Source organism: Schistocerca cancellata, chromosome 5, assembly GCF_023864275.1.
Source record: "Schistocerca cancellata isolate TAMUIC-IGC-003103 chromosome 5, iqSchCanc2.1, whole genome shotgun sequence".
In the NCBI taxonomy this organism is placed as follows: Eukaryota; Metazoa; Arthropoda; class Insecta; order Orthoptera; family Acrididae; genus Schistocerca; species Schistocerca cancellata.
Window position 1 is genome coordinate 651,799,463 of NC_064630.1, and position 23,414 is coordinate 651,822,876.

A 23,414-nucleotide genomic window follows, 5' to 3' on the forward strand; every position below is an offset into this window, starting at 1 on the left:
AGTAGCTTATAAGGCGCTTTTTCCAACGATTCTTGAGTGTTGACATCAATCTGGGACCCGTACCAGGTAGGACTAATAGAAGAGATAAGATTAGATTAGATTAATAATTGATCCATAGATCATGAATACGACACTTCTTAATGATGTGAAAGTGTCAGGTTAATAAAAAGTGTCTATCCAAGATATTACATTACACAAAATATTACATGACACTTAATATTTTTAATTTTTTTGGGTGGGGGTGGGGAAATTACCCACTTACTATATCCAAAAATTCATCTAATGAGTAGAAGGAGTTGCTATTCAGAAATTCTTTTAATTTCCTTTTAAATGGCTATCTGTCAGACTTTCGATGCTATTAGGTAAGTTACCAAAGACTTTTGTGGCAGCATAATTTACCCGCTTCTGAGCCAAAGTTAGATTTAACCTTGAGTAGTGAAAATCATCCTTTCTCCTAGTGTTGTGGCCATGTACACTGCTATTACTTCTGAATTCGTTCGGATTGTTAATAACAAATTTCATAAGTGAATAAATATATTGCGAGCCTACAGTGAAGTTCCCTAGCTCTTTAAATAAATGTCTGCAGGATGATCTTGGATGAGCTCCAGCAATTATTCTGATTACACGCTTTTGTGCAATGAACACTCTTTTACTCAATGATGAGTTACCCCAGAATATGATGCCATACGAAAGCAGAGAATGAAAATAGGCGTGGTAAGCTAATTTACTGAGATGTATATCGCCAAAATTTGCAATGACTCTAATAGCATAAGTAGCTTAACTCAAACGTTTCAGCAGAAGCCATAGAGAAGATCCAACGAAGAGCGGCGCGTTACGTCACGACATCGTTTTGTCAGCACAAGAGAGTTACAGAAATGCTCAACCAATTCCAAGTGCAGGCGCTACAAGAGAGGCCTTTTGTATGATGGAGAGGGCTGCTATTGAAATTTCGAGAGTACTTTCCGGGAAGAGTCGAACAACACATTACTTCCTCGCAAACACATCTCGCAAAATGGCCACTGCGAGAAACTTCGAGAAATCAGATGCGGAGGCTTACCGACATTCATTATTCCCACGCGCCATTCACGAGTGCAAAAGAGAAAGGGCGAATCATTTAATGGTGCCAGAAGTACCCTCCACCACACACTGTTAGGTTGCTAGCAGAGTACTGATGTACGTGAAGCTGTATTCCGTAACGCGCTTTGGCTTATTTCTGCGTGCTGTTTTCTTTGTCTTCCAGTCGGAAACCTTCCACGCAGGTACGGTCTTCGTAGGCCACGTTCGGACGGTACGCGACCTTGCGTGCACCATGAGGACTACTACCGCAGCTACCCAAGGACGGCCGATATACTGAGGGCAGAGGGCGAAGACGCCTCCAGGGAAATTAGCAGAGGCGCGCGCGAGGAAGAGGAGGCGCCGGACATCACGCCCTCGCACGTGACACAGACGATTGTGTGGCCCCAATTCTTCTGCACGCAAGAGACACCCAACTTCCAGGCGAGGTGCTGCGAAACGAGGCGGTAAACATCACAAGTTCAGGCTTCTATATGTCACTAGGCAGATGGAACTGCGCTTTGCCTCAAACTACGGTTCCCACTTGCACTACAATCTCCCTTGGGTCTACTGAATATTCTCATCACAGTCCTCAGGAAGTTATTTAAAATCTACCAACTGAAACATTTTCTCAGTCTTCTGTAACAATTTTAGAGAAAACGAAGGTGCTCTTAGAGGTTTTCGAAATGCACTGTACGTAACGCGCAAAACGCAGCGTGTAATTGGAACTGTTAACCTGATTCAGAAAATTAATTAGGAGACAAACTCACCTTTAAGACCAGAGCTAAATTATTGTGCACAGACGGACTGACTAACGCACAGGAATGTTTAGGCCCTAGCTATGGATCCTAAAGTAGAGAACTGAATAATACTGAAAGTATGATTAATTGAAGGTATCAACATAAACAACTTTTAAATGATGTCATTAATCTGTTCAAATAAAACGCAAACATGAAACTCGTCTGTCTGACAGTACTACGTTAAAATTACAAAACTGCACTGTATGATTTACACTAAGTATCTCTGCTGGATCCCAGAGTTACTTGAAAGGTTTGAGAATGTTTCCTACAGACGTAGGTGACCTTCTGAAACGACACGTAAGTTTCTAACTGCATATAGTGACTGTTTGCCAGATTGTTAGACTGCAAAACGTATGCAACTACCAGAGTACATGTAGACGTGGGACAGATAACTGCAGTGCTCTGACCAAATTCCGGCCAAGGATTTTCCTAAAGTGCTGGTGCTGCTAATAATGCTCACCATAAATTATCAACACGAGACGTGCAGAGTAATCCCGTCGTGACTGGCTCTCTGAAGCAGGGCTGTTGTTGAAATATCGATATATCGATACCTATTCCAAAAAAATTTAAATCAGTATTTTCTCCAAAAAAAAAAAAAATCTATATCTATCAGAGACATATTGTTGCACGATATATCGATATCGAAATGGCAGTATCGAGTGATTTTCTCAATTTCCGGTAAATATTTGAAAATGTTATTTTGAAATTGTAGTAGAACATAATTTTACTTTCACTGTGTGAAGGAGTCTTGCTGCCGCGCGGAGTAGCCGCTCGCTCTGTATAGGGCGTCTTGTCACGACCCGCGCAGCTCCTCCCCCCCCCCATCCCCCCCCCCCCCCCACGTCGGAGGTTCGGTCCTCCCTCGGGCATGGGTGTGTGTGTTGCCCGTAGCGTAATTTAGTTTAAGTTAGATTAAGTAGTGTGTAAGCTTAGTGACCGATTACCTAAGCAGTTTGGTCCCATAAGATCTTACCACAAATTTACAAGGAGTCTTGCTACTGTTTGAGCTCTCATCACGTTCAGTCTAAACAAGTGTAGGCGGCACAATGGCACAAAGATGAAGAAGTCCTATTGCACTGGGGGGGGGGGGTGAATGGAATAACAGATTTCCGATGTGAAGATGTAGCACACGAGTTGCGTTAAAAATCAAGCTTCAAAGCAACTAGTCTGCTACATCTTCTTATCGGCATTCTTCAAAAACAGCTGCAAAAACCGATGGACAAAAATCGAAGTGACACTGATTCTTGCAGTGGGCGGAGACGTATGAGGGGAAGATGTTGGTGTAATCGGCGCTTGGCGTTAGTAAGAGAGACTGCAACGTTTAACTTCACTACGCAATTTTGACAGTACAACTGCTAGGTTGGCGTTTGCAGAAATGAAAACACTGGGAAGCCGACGTGAAGTGTTCCGGACAGATCGGATTTGTGACGAAACCGAACGAGAGACACATCGGACACCTTTCATTCCCCAAAGTGTTTGTTGCCCAGAGAGAACGTGCATCGTTTTGCTTTCAATTCTTGCTCTTAGGGGGATAAGCAGGGTGCTATCTTGTTGATGTACAGAATATCTAATAATAAATCAGTACTTAAATATACAGCTCTAAAACCGGCAGTATAATTACAATGCGCAGCCGATATTTTTGTAGGCCGTATAGGGAAGCAGCATACTCACGCCTTATAAAATTCACATCAGTTTTTCCATTGTGTGCCAGCCAGTCCGCTGTAACTAGCTCTGACGTCATAAATGTTGCGCAATATTTTAAAGATCAAGTAAATAACCTGAAACATTTCTAGCATGTCAGGAGTAATACTAAATCAATATGTCTTGAATATCAGTTCAATAACTTTAACCATTTTCGAAATTTGGACGTTTTTCTGTAAAAATCATTGGCGCAACAGAAAAGAGCTAGAAACTTAAAAATTTATATTTAGATTCCTTTTTCATAATAACTTAGTAGAAACAGTATTCTGGATCTCACAAATTAAAATTTTAGTTGAAATTCATGATTTTCTGGTTTTTGTCTTAAAAATTAAGGAAGCAAGATAGATTAAGTAGGCGAATAAATAAATCTAGGATGTTTAAATTTAAGAAGAAGGGAGATCCGCTATAATAATAAAGATGAGAGAAGTTTCATCTGAATAACTATAAAACTATAGCGATAGCGTATCTCCAAAGAGCAAGTTCTGAGCTCATCTACTGCATGTAGTGTAGTTAAATTAATTCTCTCGCCCAAAATATTTGACTTAGCCACGTCAGACTTTTATTATGATTACTTACCTGTGTGCTGATTGCACATTTCAATTGAGAGCTTCATCGGCCATCAGCAAAGGAAGCAATGATTTATTCGATAACTTAAAGTGGTGCATTACTAGCCCAGCGGCTAGTCGGGAGAGCGGATTTGATCAGGCGTTCCCTTAGCCGTCCGCACCGCGGCTTTATGTATAAGAACGCTGCGCGAGACAGTAAAGGCCCCAATTCTCTCCAGACGCTGATTAGCGCACCACCTGTGCCGGGAGTCGCATCACGTCGGTATCATTGCTATAAACAGCCTCAGATGCCGTAGTAAGTTACTCAGGATGTCGTATTTTCACGTGCCGCCGCGGGACAGACATTCTACCACTATTTAGCGTGGCGTTTGATGAACATTATCATCAAATTATGGCAAGCATTCACTTAAACATTTAATTTGAACAGCTATAGTTGCATCAGCGCATTAGACTCTGAACTGCTCTGATAGTTGGATTGTGTGGATGCTTTCTGGTCTGTGACTTTCAGAATATAGTGAACATTTTAGAGAGAATCGTTTTTGATTATGAATCCCAGACAATCTCCTAATTCCTCAGAGCTGTAAGGTGTAGCTATAAATGTATTTCTCAGATGAAGTGGGCACTAGGAATTCTAATTACAAGCTTCACGTTTTGCTAATCACTTTCTGGTTGCCAATAATGTAGTTAGAGAGCCAGTGTTGAGAACTGCAAACAACAGCAATAAATAAATAATAGGAACACATAAATACCAACTATTCCACCCGCCAACCTACATATGGTGCATCGGCTGGGAAGAACAAAACATTTAACATTTTTATTTCAAATAATTCCACCCGCCACCCCACATATGGTGCATAGGCCGGGAAATGCATCTTTTCTACATTACAGGAACATTTAATAACAATAATGCCACCCGCCGCCCCACATATGGTGCATCCACTGGGAAAAAACTGAGTAAAAGTGAAAGTGATTTTTAAATATTCGGATTCGGAAGTGAAATGCGACACGCAACTCAGCAATGGAACAGTGATAGACAGTGTTACGTGTGTATGTGGACGACGCAATTGAATTAACAACGCATCTGGACTGACGGAGTTGGCACTGAGTCGAGCGGCGCTGCCGGCATCGCGAGAAGCCACTTTTGCCTCACTGCACTCATCCGCTGGAGCAACCAGAGCCACGCCTGCAGTTGTGGGCCACACAGCAGCCGTCGAAGTGCCGTCTGCAGTTCAACGCACTGTGTCGCATCAGTAATCCTGGTACGCCGCGCCGCCAATGCCATACGTCGTGCAGAAGGAACTAAGTTAAGTGAAAAGCTGTTAAAAATTTTACTAACCTGCACTAAAAGACTGTCAGCGATGGAACCGCAAGAAGAAACTGAGGTTAAACTTAAATCAGAACCTATGTCTGTTGAGGGAACTGTAAATCCAGACTACGGTTCAAGTGTAAATATGCATGAAAATAGTAATGTTAAAGTGAAATATGAAGTATTGTCTCCTGACAGTAGTGTGAAAAGGGGCAGTGATTCAATAATAGAGACCCCTGTAGTAAAGCAGAAATCAGAAATTGTTAATTTATTGGATGATAGTTTCTCTGATGAATTAAAAATGAAACAGTTATCAGAGATAGGGTTTAAGAAGGAGAAGTTAGATATGACTGATCAATCAGAAGTTTCATTTAGTTTTGATGATTCTGGTGTTGGAGCTAGTTTTTCGTCACCTGAGTGTGATAAAAAACCAGCTAGTGAGCAACCCAAAGATACTGGGCTATTGATTTAATTGTTATATTACAAGCAATAGCTACCAGTAATGCTGAGTTAAAATCTGACATAATTGAGGTAAATAACAGGATTGTGGCCAGCCAAACCAATTTTAATAAACGGTTTGAGGCAATCGACAATAAATTAGAATCCAATAAAGCTGAATTAGAAACTTCCTTCAAGACTGGCTGCAATACGTTGAAACAGGATCTGGACAGTTTAAATTATAAAATTGATTACAACCATGAGGGTATTAAGAAAAAGGTTGCTCAACAGTTATCTGAGATGTATAAAACAGTAAAATCCGAAGTTGCTGAGGTTCGCAAAGACTTCCAAATGGAAGATGCGAAGCTGGAGCACAAGTTAACAGAAAAGATTGAGGCGGAATCTGAACTGTGCTCAGATATATTTAAAGATGTTAATATAAAAGTAAACATATGTCAAGCAGAAGTAGACGCAATCAAAACTGATACTACTCATATTGTGCAAAGAGTAGATAATGTTGAAATGAGAGTATAAAATATTAGTACTAACATTGCTAACATTGAGAGTAAAGTAGCTTCAGTAACTTCTGGTAATGGTAGTATACAATAAGTTGTAGCTGCAAACGCCGCTTTTATCGGGTGTCGGCAGTTCTTGCGGTTCGATCCAGATAAAAATATCCACCCGCTAGATTTCTGGAACGATTTTGAAGATGTGATTCCACCAACTTGGTCTGAACGAGAGAAAATCTCATTTATTAGAAGCCATTTAGCAGGTGACGCCATGCGTTGGTCAGCTGATGTTATGTTGAAGTGTAAAACATTAGCGGAATTTAAAACAGCTTTCATTAATGAGTATTGGTCTAGTAATAAGCAAAATGAAGTGTTGAGAGAATTTTGGAGTGAAAAACGCTTCAATGCATGCAAGGAATCTATTAAAGAGTTTGCTAGGTCATGGATCTCACGTTTGTCACATTTGGCCGAAAAGCTAAAACCTGAAATGATAATACTAGGTCTTGAAGCCAAACTGCCATGGTATTGGCAAACTAGAATTATATCTGCCCCTAGGGACAATCTGGATCGTTTCATTTAATATTTGGAACGTGTAGAGTGTGTTGCTGCCAATGAGGAGCAAGCACGTAATAACAGAAATGGTAATAACACTAATAGAAATTTTAAGAACGAGCAGAATGGCTATGTAAACATCAGAACAGTAGGTGTTCGCCATCCTAAGAGAGGTAGGAATTGGAGAAATAATTATAAGAACCAACAATGGCATCCAAATGATAGTAATTTTGTTCTGAACAAAATTATGCAGGTAAACAACAGTGCGGAAAGCAATGCTGTGCCAGTTAACTACACTCCTGGAAATGGAAAAAAGAACACATTGACACCGATGTGTCAGACCCACCATACTTGCTCCGGACACTGCGAGAGGGCTGTACAAGCAATGATCACACGCACGGCACAGCGGACACACCAGGAACCGCGGTGTTGGCCGTCGAATGGCGCTAGCTGCGCAGCATTTGTGCACCGCCGCCGTCAGTGTCAGCCAGTTTGCCGTGGCATACGGAGCTCCATCGCAGTCTTTAACACTGGTAGCATGCCGCGACAGCGTGGACGTGAACCGTATGTGCAGTTGACGGACTTTGAGCGAGGGCGTATAGTGGGCATGCGGGAGGCCGGGTGGACGACCCGCCGAATTGCTCAACACGTGGGGCGTGAGGTCTCCACAGTACATCGATGTTGTCGCCAGTGGTCGGCGGAAGGTGCACGTGCCCGTCGACCTGGGACCGGACCGCAGCGACGCACGGATGCACGCCAAGACCGTAGGATCCTACGCAGTGCCGTAGGGGACCGCACCGCCACTTCCCAGCAAATTAGGGACACTGTTGCTCCTGGGGTATCGGCGAGGACCATTCGCAACCGTCTCCATGAAGCTGGGCTACGGTCCCGCACACCGTTAGGTCGTCTTCCGCTCACGCCTAAACATCGTGCAGCCCGCCTCCAGTGGTGTCGCGACAGGCGTGAGTGGAGGGACGAATGGAGACGTGTCGTGTTCAGCGATGAGAGTCGCTTCTGCCTTGGTGCCAATGATGGTCGTATGCGTGTTTGGCGCCGTGCAGGTGAGCGCCACAATCAGGACTGCATACGACCGAGGCACACAGGGCCAACACCCGGCATCATGGTGTGGGGAGCGATCTCCTACACTGGCCGTACACCACTGGTGATCGTCGAGGGGACACTGAATAGTGCACGGTACATCCAAACCGTCATCGAACCCATCGTTCTACCATTCCTAGACCGGCAAGGGAACTTGCTGTTCCAACAGGACAATGCACGTCTGCATGTATCCCGTGCCACCCAATGTGCTCTAGAAGGTGTAAGTCAACTACCCTGGCCAGCAAGATCTCCGGATCTGTCCCCCATTGAGCATGTTTGGGACTGGATGAAGCGTCGTCTCACGCGGTCTGCACGTCCAGCACGAACGCTGGTCCAACTGAGGCGCCAGGTGGAAATGGCATGGCAAGCCGTTCCACAGGACTACATCCAGCATCTCTACGATCGTCTCCATGGGAGAATAGCAGCCTGCATTGCTGCGAAAGGTGGATATACACTGTACTAGTGCCGACATTGTGCATGCTCTGTTGCCTGTGTCTATGTGCCTGTGGTTCTGTCAGTGTGATCATGTGATGTATCTGACCCCAGGAATGTGTCAATAAAGTTTCCCCTTCCTGGGACAATGAATTCACGGTGTTCTTATTTCAATTTCCAGGAGTGTATATTGGAAATAAAGGAAACAGTAGTAGGCTGAGGCAGGAAATCTAGTTCCCTTCTATGAGGACACTGGCGCTCACCAGGCGCTTACTTATCCTAAGCCAGTAATTACAGTAATTGGTAAGACAGATCAGAATACTCAGACTGAACGTGTGGATGATGGGTCAGTAGCATCTAAGGATACAGCAGAAATATTAGATCACTCACAGTATTTGATAGATACCGTGTTAGAGATGCTTTCTAAGTGGGAAGAGAAAGGGAAGGCGCAGCAGTGTAATGGTAGGGAAGAGCTACAAAATACTAAATTGTCAGGTGAAGAAGCAGAAGAAATTCATGCTTATATTTACGATGAGGATGATGTGCTCTTATCTAAAGTGCCTGTGCAGGATGTTGATACTGTACTAATAGATTTAGGACTGGAGGTAAGTGGGAATGTAGAGGATAACCTGTTGGGGGTCGACGCAGTAGCTGTGACCAGTTGTCACCGGAGAAGGAACCCGACGCTAATAGTGAAAGTGGTTTAGCTGTAACTAGTGTTATGCCCGCTCTGGAGGCGAAGAATAGCTCAGACTACAGTAATTTGGGTCATGTTCAGCAAACTAAATGTAATGAAGTCGTGTGGTGTTTCGATTTGAAATTAATAGACCGACTGGAAAAGGCAGCTGAAAATGTAATTCAGGAAACCCCTACACACTTTGACCTAAATGTAATGAAGACAGATGTCGATCACTTTAGTTGGAGACAAACCCAAAAGGAACTATTGGATGAGTTTGAGGAACCATCTGTACAAACTAGAATAAGCCACCCTATAATAATAGTGAATATGTTGGGTATCAATATACGTTGTCTCTTAGACAGTGGAAGTGAGGTGAGTGCGATATCTCAGTCCTTCTTTGATGCATTACCTGGTAAAGACAAGCTTACAGTAATGAGGGTATCAGGACTAAGAATAATTGGTGCTACTGGCAAGGTGTCAAAAACGGTAAAGCAAGAAGCTTTGCTGCCCTTTGATATTAATGGTAATTTAATTGATCATCCATGCTTAATTGTAAACAATCTCAGTATTGAGGTTTTAATTGGCATAGATTTCTTGTCGAAATATCAGAGTGTTATTGACTTTGAAAGAAGCCAGTTTAAATTGGTCTTGCCGATAACCGGAGTAATTACGGTACCTTTTATTGATAAACATGTAGTAACTAATGATGAAATTTGGGAGCTGCCTATACGAGTTCTGACAAATAGGAGATATTGGGACGAAGGTGTTAATCTTAGTAAAAGTAAGCTAAACACATTAGAAAGAAAGAAGCGTCGTGACGCAAAAGCTGTACCCACCAGTTTTGAAATAGGTCTGTTAGTCCTTGTCAAAACCAAGGAAAAATCAAAGAAAATAAATGCAGAAACAAAGAAATTCATGTTCGTATACCAAGGACCTTTCAGGATCATAGGAAAACCACATGCCAATGCATATAGGCTAAAGTACCCTAAGAGTAAAAAGACATTAGGTCTCAGGAACGTGATCGACCTAAAGAAGTTCATAGGTAGTGAATGAATTCTGTAGGGAGGAGGTTGTTCTGTAACCTCTACACAGTGTGGCAGCTGTGCAGTCCCAGCTGTGTGAGATCTTCTTTCCCATTTCAGATTTCACTCTCTCTTCATATTTTCTATCCACCTAAAATTTCGACCTCTTCTTTCCAACACATTAAATTTTCCGTCATGGATATCAAGCCATGAGTTCTGTAACCATTCTATCCACCGATTAGTGAAGAAAACACCTAATGTGACAAACCTAACAGTGACATAAACAACAGAGAAGTATGATGTAATTAAGATACAAAAGGTATTTGAGTAACAATTATGTATAGAACCCTGGTAATATTGCAAGTACAAAGTGTTGTTTTATTGGAAATGTTCCACCAGCAGTAATTTAAAAAAAAGACATACAAATTCGTGTACAAGCAGGATCTGAAGTGGCAGTGTATGCTGTAGAGCTAACTAATTAATAGTAAAAGAGATTGCTTAGTGTTATGAAAAATAGACAGATAAGTTGTAAAAATGAACTCACCTTGTGTAGCAAGGAATGGCAGTGTAATAGAATTAACAGTGTTTGTGGTTGAGACGTGAAGGACACGTCCTTGAAATATTTGTAAGGTTGGAGCTGGCCTTTATTTGGTGTAGTGTGTGACAGGACACACCTACATGTATTGAGGTTATGAGTTGGAGGCGTGAATGCGACTATAGGTACCCTTATGTTAGATGAGACAGAACAGCTCATGGTGTCCTGTAGGTTTATGGAATTTAGCATTACGCTCGTCCATAATTACTTAACGCACTTTAGTGTTAGGTCGAGAGAGACTACCTGTGGTTTCAGCGTCCGATTGAGTGGAAACGGATTGCCACGTGAGCAATCTAATCACCTGCAATACACTATAGATATGAAATATATGTGCTATCCTATGCTTTAAATTTTAAAGGAGTGAGTATTACTTAAGTTCATACACTAGCAAAGTAAGTAAGTACATAATTGCAGATGTGGAACTGAAACAGCAGCAGAGGACCAATAAGTGGATTTAGTAGTAAACTAAACGTAGTGAGTTTTGAACACTCAGAACTGTACTATTACCACAAGTTACTCACATATACAAAGAAGCTGAGAAGACAACTACTAATCAAATATACTCATACTATCTCTAAGAATAAGGTAATCGAAGATGAGTCAGCTAAGTAAAAAAAATACAAATGTATCAGGAATGTACCGAGCATTGGTTCAGTGTTCCGGCCCAGAAATAATAAATTGAAATTAAATAGGGTTTATGATTGTATGCCTTGAGCATAAATTTTCTCTAGTAGGTGACTAACGGCGTTTTGAGCCATTTGTTTACCGATTTTATGACAGTTAAGTAACCGCGAGAGTAAAATTGAAAAAGTTCTGTTAACTTTGTTCCAGTAAAATACCGAAAGATAAAATGTATGTATCCCCATTTCATTGTGACCCACCCTTAGATTTTAAATGAACAGAGTCTGAGGCACACTTTTTGTTTGTTCTACAGGACAAACCAGATAATGGCAGCCCGGTAGCTGCATGAAAGCGTGGAGTGACTTGGACACAACTCACAGTGACCCCTCCCCTTTCCCCCATGTAATTTACAGTGAACGTGAAGGACGCACTCCATAGCAACTTCCCCTCCTCTACCCTTATTAATGGAAGTGTAGAATGACAGCCAAAGCGGCTACAACCACAAGTGTAAAAATTAAATTGTCATGATTTGTGAAATTTTCTTTCAGGTTTAGAAAAGACTGCTAAGATATAATTATCTGTTTATGTATCATGAATGACTGTGTTATTTTCTTTGAATTTGTGTATGTAAAAATGTATTTAATGGATTTAAGATTTTCATAATTTTACATATTTTATGTGTTTGTCTATCCAAGGCAATATGTATGCCAAAGTGTTTCATTGATTTTGCTTAAATTTTGAGTGATACTGTTGCTTAAGAGGCAGTGAACATGCCAGCAATTTAAATAATTGAAGTAGGTAATCAGTTTTCTTTTAATATTTTTATATGTTTACATTTCAATTTAAATTTTCATAGAGAGTTAAAAGGTACTCTTGCTTCCCTTTTTGTAATTAATTTTTTTTCCATTTAGATTAAAAAAAATTAAGTAGAGGGTGATGTAGGGAAGCAGCATACTCACGCCTTATAGAATTCACATCAGTTTTTCCATTGTGTGCCAGCCAGTCCGCTGTAACTAGCTCTGACGTCATAAATGTTGCACAATATTTTAAAGATCAAGTAAATAACCTGAAACATTTCTAGCATATCAGGAGTAATACGAAATCAATATTTGTTGAATATCATTTCAATAACTTTAACCATTTTCGAAATTTGGACGTTTTTCTGTAAAAATCATTGGCGCAACAGAAAAGAGCTAGAAACTTAAAAATTTATATTTAGATTCCTTTTTCATAATAACTTAGTAGAAACAGTATTCTGGATCTCACAAATTAAAATTTTAGTTGAAATTCATGATTTTCTTGTTTTTGTCTTAAAAATTAACGAAGCAAGATAGATTAAGTAGGCGAATAAATAAAGCTAGGATGTTTAAGTAGAAGGGAGATCCGCTATAATCATAATGATGAGAGAAGTTTCATCTGAATAACTATAAAACTATAGCGATAGCGTATCTCCAAAGAGCAAGTTCTGAGCTCGTCTAATGCTTGTAGTGTAGTTAAATTAATTCTCTCGCCCAAAATATTTGACTTAGCCACGTCAGACTTTTATTATGATTACTTACCTGTGTGCTGATTGCACATTTCAATTGAGAGCTTCATCGGCCATCAGCAAAGGAAGCAATGATTTATTCGATAACTTAAAGTGGTGCATTACTAGCCCAGCGGCTAGTCGGGAGAGCGGATTTGATCAGGCGTTCCCTTGGCCATCCGCACCGCGAGACAGTAAAGGCCCCAGTTCTCTCCAGACGCTGATTAGCGCACCAACTGTGCCGGGAGTCGCGTCACGTCGGTATCATTGCTATAAACAGCCTCAGATGCCGTAATAAGTTACTCAGGATACGCTTAACCATGAAATCGTTTTCGAGGGAAGTGTTAATTCTGGGATGACTTTAATGATCTATCTTCAGTTTGCATATGTCGTATTTTCACGTGCCGCCGTGGGACAGACATTCTACCACTATTTAGCATGGCGTTTGATGAACATTATCATCAAATTATGGCGAGCATTCACTTAAACATTTCATTTGAACAGTTATAGTTGCATCAGCGCATTTGACTCTGAGCTGCTCTGGTAGTTGGATTGTGTGGATTCTTTCTGGTCTGTGACTTTCAGAATATAGTGAACATTTTAGAGAGAATCGTTTTTGATTATGAATCCCAGACAATCTCCTAATTCCTCAGAGCTATAAGCTGCAGCTATAAATGTATTTCTCAGATTCAGTGGGCACTAGGAATTCTAATTACAGGCTTCACGTTTTGCTAATAACTTTCTGGTTGCCAATGTTGTAGTTAGAGAGCCAGTGTTGAGAACGGCAAACAACAGCAATAAATAAATAATAGGAACACATAAATACCAACTATTCCACCCGCCGCCCCACAGCCGGTACGTCGCTGCATCGATGCTTTTCTTGGATGTGTCAAAGGCCGATAATGACACGTGTTTAATATCGATGTCTGATTCCCGATATTTTTAAAAATATCATCAGTCCTACTCTGAACTACAGGGCGAGTGTTGTGCTTCCACCGACCTGAACTCGGGATGCCCGGTCGACTTTATTAACACTGTAAGTATGCACTTCAATACAGTATGCATCTAATTAGTAACTGTCAACATAATTTCTTTTATGGATGTATCTAATCATATGGGCAAGTCACAGAATGAGAGTCATGGATGATCCGTAAGAGCACAGGTGCAAGTTCTACTGTGCTGATAACTGTAGTTGTGACTTAGTTTCTTTTGTAATACCACTAAAGTCTTTTTGTCAACACAATCAAGGAAATCGAGAATTCACCTTTAGCTGTAGCCGGAGATTGCCCTTTGCGTCAAGTAATAAAGCCGTCTCTATTACGGAATTGGTCCATGTTCCCCGTTTATGACGGGCCCGACAGTCCCAGGCACTTTGAAGATCACATTACAAGAAGTTTCCTACGGAATGACTGCCATTCCTAGCACGGAATTGCCAGTGCAGAGGCAGTGGCGTTGGTTTTTGTAATCTTACGTGAAGGAGACCTTCCGAAAGATCCTTGACGTCTACTTCGATTGATACAGTCAAATAAACTATCTAAAAACTTTCCTACGTGCATTGGTTGCCTGTCACATCTAAACAACATTCTCTCCCGAATTTCTCTTCGGTAAACAATGAAATTGTTGTAAGAAAAATCGTCTCAACCCGTGCCTTTGCATTTCCGTGTGAATTATTGACATCAATATCTTGCCTCGAAGAACATGACTAGTTTGTGTCGGCTTTACTGACGGTAGTAAACAGACTGGTAAATGATATGTAGCAAGTAATCTCTCACCTCTCGCTATACGAGGGTACGTAATGCTCCCAGGATCGTTGTCGAACGTGATCATTTTGGTGATCCAGGTTGTATGATGTGACGAGGCATTATGTTGCATGGGCGTAGTGACCTCCAAATGTTTGACCGCATTACACATACTGGTCAGTGTTACTGTAGACAATGTACTCCTTTCCCGTTTGCGTCTTATCAGCGGTGCATTCAACCCTGACTTAATTTTTTAGGGATGTTTGATATGACAGCTACATATAGATGAGCGATTATTTTTCTGCTCATTTTTTGGCTATTTTTGAGGAGAGTACAAGGATTGTTAACCCGCAATGAAGCCTTTAGATTATGTTGCTAAGAAACGAGTGGACCCAGGATTTCGTCTCGTGGTCTGGCTGGACCACAGGTCAGTCACAAAGGCTCTGGAGAAGGGCACTAGAGATCACGGAAGAGATTACGGTAAGACTCTCCTCTACGCTTCGGCGGTGAAGGTGATTTTGTCCTTTGAATTCAGCTGCTGCCAAGCCACTGCAAGTCACTAGAGTATAACTGAGTGTGACGAATGTAGATCTAATAACGGGTCATTACACCACCGCTCAGCCACCTTGAGAGAATTCGTTGCATTTCCCTTCAGATAATGTTATCCGATGAAATGTGTCTTTCCCACCACCGTGCTTAGACGCGAAGTGCTTGACCAGTGAGTGGAACATGGCTAGCAGCCGATACCAGCCTGTTGCTTTTCAAGATGGCTTCAGTAAGCGAATAATGGAACATTTTTGCGCGGTTGCCCTGTTTTCACGTAAATGAAGCTAAATTCTCGGTGGTCACCGTTGCAATGGCTGGGTGTCGTCCGTTCCATGCAGAGTTTTTCAGAAGTGGCAAGTTCAGTTTAGAGAGCATTAATTTGGAGCACTTGCCGTCCTGACGCGGAAGGAGAGAGATTTGCTGTCCTGCTGCGCAGGAGAGAGGGACTTCTAGTCCTGGCGCTGACTCGGGCGCACGTTTGCCAAATTTTGAATAACTGACGCAATTCACATTAGCGCTGCCCACTTTATGAGCAGGTCACATCTTGCGCGATTTCCTACGCAACTGCTGTTGCCTGATTAACTGAATTGTCTCGTGGTGTCGGACTCATTTTCTTTGCATGTGCGAGGTATGTAGATTAGAAAAACGTGTATTGTTTCCCAAGCAGTCTTCCAAGTAGATGATGTGCCTCCCAACAGCGTAAGCAGAACATTCATGATTAAACTGAGCTTGTGGTGAGATTTATGTTTCAGTAGTTTAGGTCCATTTGTGCTCATTGCTTTGGAGCAATTTCATTACGAGATTTTATGTTCATTTTGTTTGAAATTTATTCTGTCATTTTAATGTGGTATATGTCGAGTCCTTATAAAATAAATGACTAATGAAACTCAGCCTCTAAATACAAATATAACCCCTGCATTCCTAGTTTTTAAATATGAGTATATTTTGATCTGTGGACGCGACTTACGATTTACGACGATTGCACTGAGCTCGTCACAGATGTGTTAAATGCAGGTTAGGGAGACCAAGGAAGTTATCCATGGCATATTCAGTTCATGTCGACCATGATCCAGGATAAAGTAACGTCAACCGTTCAGATGACAATGCGGGACCGAATCGAAAAGAGCGCTTGGAGGAGCTCTTGGAACGGGAGGATGTTAGGTAAATGGACTGGCCTGCCGGGTACCCCGAGTTAAATGTGATCGAGCGCGTGTGGGGTACGTTGGGCAGACGTAATGTGCCGGCCGAAGTGGCCGTGCGGTTAAAGGCGCTGCAGTCTGGAACCGCAAGACCGCTACGGTCGCAGGTTCGAATCCTGCCTCGAGCATGGATGTTTGTGATGTCCTTAGGTTAGTTAGGTTTAACTAGTTCTAAATTCTAGGGGACTAATGACCTCAGCAGTTGAGTCCCATAGTGCTCAGAGCCCAGACGTAATGCAGCACGTCCAAATATGTTAAATGATGGCTGAGTGAGGCAGCACCATTGCATAACTCAGAGAAAAATTGTCTTCATGTTATTGACGTGACGGAGAACTGAATTTAGGAGTAGGAGAAAACCTTTCTTTATGTGTGTAAAGTAAGGCCTGATGACTGGGCAAGACGATCCTTTCTGCTCGCTCCTAAGATTTTTATCTGGCGCTTATTGCCTCCCACAGTAACCTCAAGTGCTGTTCTGGATAATAAGTTTATTTAATGGATGTAGTAAAAAATTATTATTACAAGTACTATACAGGATGGACTGGGAGACGACAGTAGCTGTCGGAGGTTCTTCCTAACAATGCTCAACACAAAATCAATTTAAAAAAATCGGAAATTCTTCAAAGATGTTTTCTGAGCATTTTTGTTCAGGGGACCCGTGTTTTCTGGTGACTCGCTACAGGGTGCATTCATTTGATTTGTTTCTTTCAGTGATCCTTGTATCTGTTGTTGTGGTCTTCAGTCCAGAGACTGGTTTGATGCAGCTCTCCATGCTACTCCATCCTGTGCAAGCTTGCACCTATTGCAACCTACATCCTTCTGAATCTGTTTAGTTTATTCATCTCTTGGTCTCCCTCTACGATTTTTACCCTCCACGCTGCCCTCCAATACCAAATTGGTGGTCCCTTGATGCCTCACAATATGCCCTACAAACCGATCCCTTCTTCTAGTCAAGTGGTGCCACAAATTTCTGTTCTCCCCAATTCTATTCAATACCTCCTCATTAGTTATGTGATCTACCCATCTAATCTTCAGCATTCTTCTGTAGCACCACATTTCGAAAGCTTCTATTCTCTTCTTGTCCAAACTATTTATCGTCCACGTTTCACTTCCATACATGCTACACTCCTTACAAATATTTTCAGAAACGACTTCCTGACACTTAAATCTATACTCAAAAAAATGGTTCAAATGGCTCTGAGCAGTATGGGACTTAACTTCTAAGGTCATCAGTCCCCTAGAACTTAGAACTACTTAAACCTAACTAACCTAAGGACATCACACACATCCATGCCCGAGGCAGGAGTCGAACCTGCGACCGTAGCGGTCGCGCAGTTCCAGACTGCAGCGCCTTTAACCGCTTGGCCACCACGGCCTGCTAAATCTATACTCGATGTTAACAAATTTCTCTTCTTCAGAAACGCTTTCCTTGCCATTGCCAGTCTACATTTTATATCCTCTCTACTTCGACCATCATCAGTTATTTTGCTCCCCAAATAGCAAAACTCCTTTACTACTTTAATTGTCTCATTTCCTAATCTAATTCCCGCAGCATCACCCGATTTAATTCGACTACATTCCATTCTCCTCGTTTTGCTTTTGTTGATGTTCATCTGATATCCTCCTTTGAAGACACTGCCCATTCTGTTCAGCTGCTCTTCCAGGTCCTTTGCTGTCTCTGACAGAATTACAATGTCATCGGCGAACCTCAAAGTTTTTATTTCTTCTCCATGGATTTTAATTCTTACTCCGAATTTTTCTTTTGTTTCCTTTACTGCTTGCTCAATATACAGATTGAATAACATCGGGGAGAGGCTACAACCCTGTCTCACTCCCTTCCCAACCACTGCTTCCCTTTCATGCACTTCGACTCTTGTAACTGCCTTCTGGTTTCTGTACAAATTGTAAATAGCCTTTAGCTTCCCTGTATTATACCCCTGTCACCTTCAGAATTTGAAAGAGAGTATTCCAGTCAACATTGTCAAAAGCTTTCTCTAAGTCTACAAATGCTGGAAACGTAGGTTTGCCTTTCCTTAATCTATTTTCTAAGATGAGTCGTAGGGTCAGTATGGTCCTTGGATCTGTATTTCACTGAAAATATCCACACAACAGTGCAAATGTAGAGAGTATCGGGTGTTTCTGTTGTTCCATTCATTCAGGCATTCAGGATACTTTTTTCAATTTATTTATTAAGCCTCCATAGATTATCTACTCTACTTAGCCATCATAGACAAAATACAGAAATGTATATCCACAGAGAGAAAAATCAAAGTGTCACCGCTCTTTCCACAGTAAATACTTATCACAAAGCATTAGAATTAATTAATACATTTTTTCTGATATCACACACGGCACATAAAAATGAAAAGATGAATATTTTTAAAACGTACAGACTTTTCCTATATTCTTACGAAAATTAACAGTCGCTTTATAGATGCAATATGCAAATAAAACAGAAGATGCTGATTGATGGACGTGGTATAGTCAGATTTGGGACACTAAATCAAGTTGTGGTTTACGCCAGCTTCTAACTCAAAATCCCACTCACATGCATGATAACCGCAAATGTTGATTCTATATAGATGTAGAGGAAACGGGGTATGATTAAAGTGGAGTCGAATTATTGTCGAAATTGTTGATCGGTCCAAATGTGTCCTTTGTAAACGACGGCCTGTGAAAATTTGAGGATATAATGCCGCATAATATCCACCTTTCGTCTGTTGGGACACGTTCCATATCAATTGCCTCTCATGTCTTTCGTGGTACTTGGCCTCACTTAAGTAGTTTGTACACGGCTATCTCAAATCGAGACCACTCACACTACTTGCTTTTGAGAACTGTAAAGCTCAACCGTAATGGATATACCGTGTGGCTAGGGCCTCCCGTCGGGTAGACCGTTCGCCTGGTGCAAGGCTTTCGAGTTGACGCCACTTTGGCGACGTGCGAGTCGATGGGCATGAAATGATGATGATTAAGACAACACAACACCCAGTCCCTGAGCGGAGAAAAATCTCCGACCCAGCCGGGAATCACACCCGAGCCGTTAGGTATGACATTCCATCGCGCTGACCATCAGCTACCAGGGGCGGGCAACCGTACATATCACCCTCGAGCTTGTATTCATTATTGCTCGGGTGTGTCTTGGCTTTGTTTTCCTGACAGTGTTAGTTTACGTTAACAGTAATACCCAGCAGTATTGTTATGTTTCTTGATCAAGAGTTGGCCGATATGCACCTTAGGTATTGCTTCATTGAATACAATGTAAAACACTGATTTGTTCCACATCAAAGAACTTTTGCGTCTGAGGGTTGTTGTATTACTCTGTGTTTTGTGTTGACCGTTTCGGTGACTGCATACTATTGCTTTCTTCTCACTGATGTCAAGATATTTTGATGGAAACAAAGATAAATGCGATAACAAATCGTATAAATCGCAACAACTACATTATTACTCTGGAACGAGCTATCGGAAGCCACGCATCCCTTACACTGTAATGTTAAAAAAATATCGCCGAGCAATTTGTCGGTAGAATTATTATTCACCAAGTGTATGGTGCGGGGGTTTTCGACTATCTTGCGTTTTCAGTGGAGCAAACGTCGACCGCCTCTCGACAAACTCCTTTTTTGTTTTGCCTCACACTTCTTTTCCACAGGAGTAGCACCATTCCTTAAATACAGAATAACAGTTTATTATTTCATCATAAAGACAGACGATTACAGACAAGCAAATCTGACCAATCTCGTTCTCACACCAGAAACAATTGAATTTCCAGTTGACATTTTCGTCAGGTCTACGTACTTGTCTTCGCTTCAGATAACGCTCTCGTTTCACATTAATTCCCACAAATGTGACGTCATTTTGATGCACACACAATATTGACGACCGCATGATCGGCTATCGACGTTCGTCAGCATTCGATACGGATCTCTCACAAGATTTCATGAACGTGTTCCGGAGAGTTACAAAAACACGTAATTCTTGGAATGATTTATTGCAATTATTGCTATAGCAAAACAATGATTTATCCACGGTTAATGCCTTCGTATAAGAATGCTGTCTTAAGAGTGAGTTATTATCGTCAATAATTTAGAAACTAAGAAAGAAAGACACTTGTCTTACAATTGCCGTTTTGATCATTACATGTCGGTTAATAACGCATCGTCTGCCCCCGGTAGCTGAGTAATCAGCGCGACAGATGTCAATCCTAAGGGTCCGGGTTCGATTCCAGGCTGGGTCGGAGATTTTCTCCGCTCAGGGAGTTGGTGTTGTGGTGTCCTTATCATCATCATTTCATCCCCATCGACGCGCAAGTCACCGAAGTGGCGTCAAATCGAAAGACTTGCACCCGGCGAACGGTCTACCCGACGGGAGGCCCTAGTCACACGACATTATTATTAATAACGCATCAAACCCTTCGAAATAGAATATGATACCCAAGACCGGATTAAAATATCGCATGGTTAAGTACTAGCATAATGAATAACGCCGTGGTTTTCTGAGTCGAAAGCTGTTGGTTCGCATCCTGTTACATGCATTTTTTTTTCATGTTAGCGTTAACACGTTCTGTTACTTTGTTATGTATGTAATAGAATTGTGTTCTGCAATATTGGATGTTATTTACATTCAGTCTGATCTGAGAACGAAGGATGAAATATTTATTTTGCGACTTCCGAATATATGGTTAGGCAGGACTCTAAGAGGACAGCTTAAATTGCTGCGACTCAAACAAGCGACAATAAAATTCATATTCTCCCTTCTCACAAATATTTGGCTCTTTATTTCCGAATATGTGGTGATTTCCGAGTGTGTGGTTACGCTGGAACCTAAGAATACGGCTTTAAATGCTGCGAGTAAAACGAGCGATAGTGAAATTTGTATTTTTTCTTCTCACAAACGTTTGTGTCTTTATTTCCGAATTTTTAGCGATTTCCGAGTGTGTGGTTATGTAGGAACCTAAGAAGACAGCTTAAATTGCTGCGAGTAAATCGGGAACAATAATATTCACAATCTTCCGTGTCACAAAGTCGATAGCCGATCATATGGTCGTCGATATTGCTCGTGACGTCAAAATGACGTCACGTTTGCAGGAGTTGTGGAAAGAGTATTCATTACCCGATGCGCGCAACAACTGCAGACTACGAAAGAGAAACAGTTGTAGAAACTAAATAAAGATAATTATCTACTTAACAAGAAACTCTCTAATTTTCAGCTCTTTCTGCTTATTCGTTTATTTGAAGGTACACAACACGGACATAACAATCAACTTTTGTAAGGGAGACTTTGTACCCTTACAATGGGCAGCATTAGGAAATTGTTGCAAAGTGCATGGAGTTCCGCAGATCATTAGCGCATACTGCAAACAGATACGTTTGACGCGTCACACAATCTGTGCAATGGACTGAGTGTCAGCGTGTGGAAAGATTTGACCAGTACATCGGTGATCAATCATTGGAATCAGTTACTGCCGTCAAACACCGAGAGCTAGTCATCCAGAGTGATCTGAGCTGGGACGTGTAAATAAATGTAACCTTACAGAAGGCAAGCGCTAGAACAGTGCTTATTAAAGGAACTCTAAACAGATGTATGTAGTATCGCAGTACACAGTCTGACCTGCAAAGCAGAATTCATTTAACGACCGGTTTGGGACGTCACGCATCCATTTTCGAGTTACAATTAGCCGTGGAGCCGCCACTTTATCTCAGCCGCAGAGCGCCCCAAGTATTCGCGTCACACCTAGACTGTGACAAAGTGCTGGCCTCACCGCTAATTGCAACTTCTTGAAAGAGGACGCGTGACACCCGAAACGGGTCGTTAGATAAATTCTGCTGTGCCAGTGAGACTATGTACTACTTTATGCTAAAATCCAACCACTTGCTATTGCTCCGTTCCATTGCGGTTATATTGTAAAGAAATGTCTCGGACGGCGGATGAGGTCGCTTAAAAAGCCATAATATGATCCACTATTGAGTCCCGATCTCCTGTCTGGTACACTTATCGCGCTCGTTTGACGATAGAGAGAGAATAGTATCAAAGAACAGTTGCATGAGTCACATCACATGTTTGTATATTCTGTGTGAGGGTGTCATATATTCATCATTTTAAGTTCACTTACTATACATAGAAATATATATATTAAGTGAACTAAAAGTTATGAATATATGACACTCTTACACAGTTTATACAAACATGTGATGTGACTCACGCAACTGTTCTTTGGTAATATTGTCTCTCTCCCGTAAAACGAGCGCGATAAGTGTATCAGACAGGCGAACAGGACTCTATAGTCGACCATACATATATACTTAACATCTCATTTAAATCAACTTCCCACCGCCAGAACATCCGTCATCCACCACACAGTCTTGATTTATGTATAGCCTGTGGTATCTGCCTCTGAAACTTTGAAGGGTTGTAGCTCCCAAATTAAAAGTGATAGGATTATAATTTAAACTGATGTATACACAGCTGTTGTTACTGATTACAGTGCATGATAGAAACAACTATTGTTCAATTTAAAAAATTGTATCTTTTTGCTGTGACTCTTTGGATAATAACGCAATAAACTAAGTTCATAGCTCCGCAGACAGTGTAACGTTTTTTATGTTGACCTACCGCAAGAAATATTTCCGTCGCCTACTACTTCGTAGCTTACAGAAGCAAACACATTTAGTGAAATACCATATATATATGGTGACCTACCGCAATAAATATTTACAACGCCTATTGCTTCGTAACTTACAGAGGCAAACACATTTAGTGAAACACCCTATATATACACTACTGGCCATAAAATTGCTACACCAAGAAGAAATGCAGATGATAAAAGGGTATTCATTGGACAAATATATTATACTAGAACTGACATGTGATTACATTTTCACGCAATTTGGGTACACGGATCCTGAGAAATCAGCACCCAGAACAACCACCTCTGGCCGTAATAACGGCCTTGATACGCCTGGGCATTGAGTCAAACAGAGCTCGGATGACGTGTACAGGTACAGCTGCCCATGCAGCTTCAACACGATACCACAGT

The 23,414-nt window shown here is 41.5% G+C and overlaps 1 protein-coding gene across 1 annotated transcript in view; it reads right to left on the reverse strand.

Moving 5' to 3' along the window:
* The window catches only part of LOC126188271 (soluble guanylate cyclase 89Db-like), a 540,286-nt gene that overhangs the window by 394,848 nt on the left and 122,024 nt on the right, over positions 1-23,414 (reverse strand). The gene's annotated exons all lie outside the window — the stretch shown is intronic.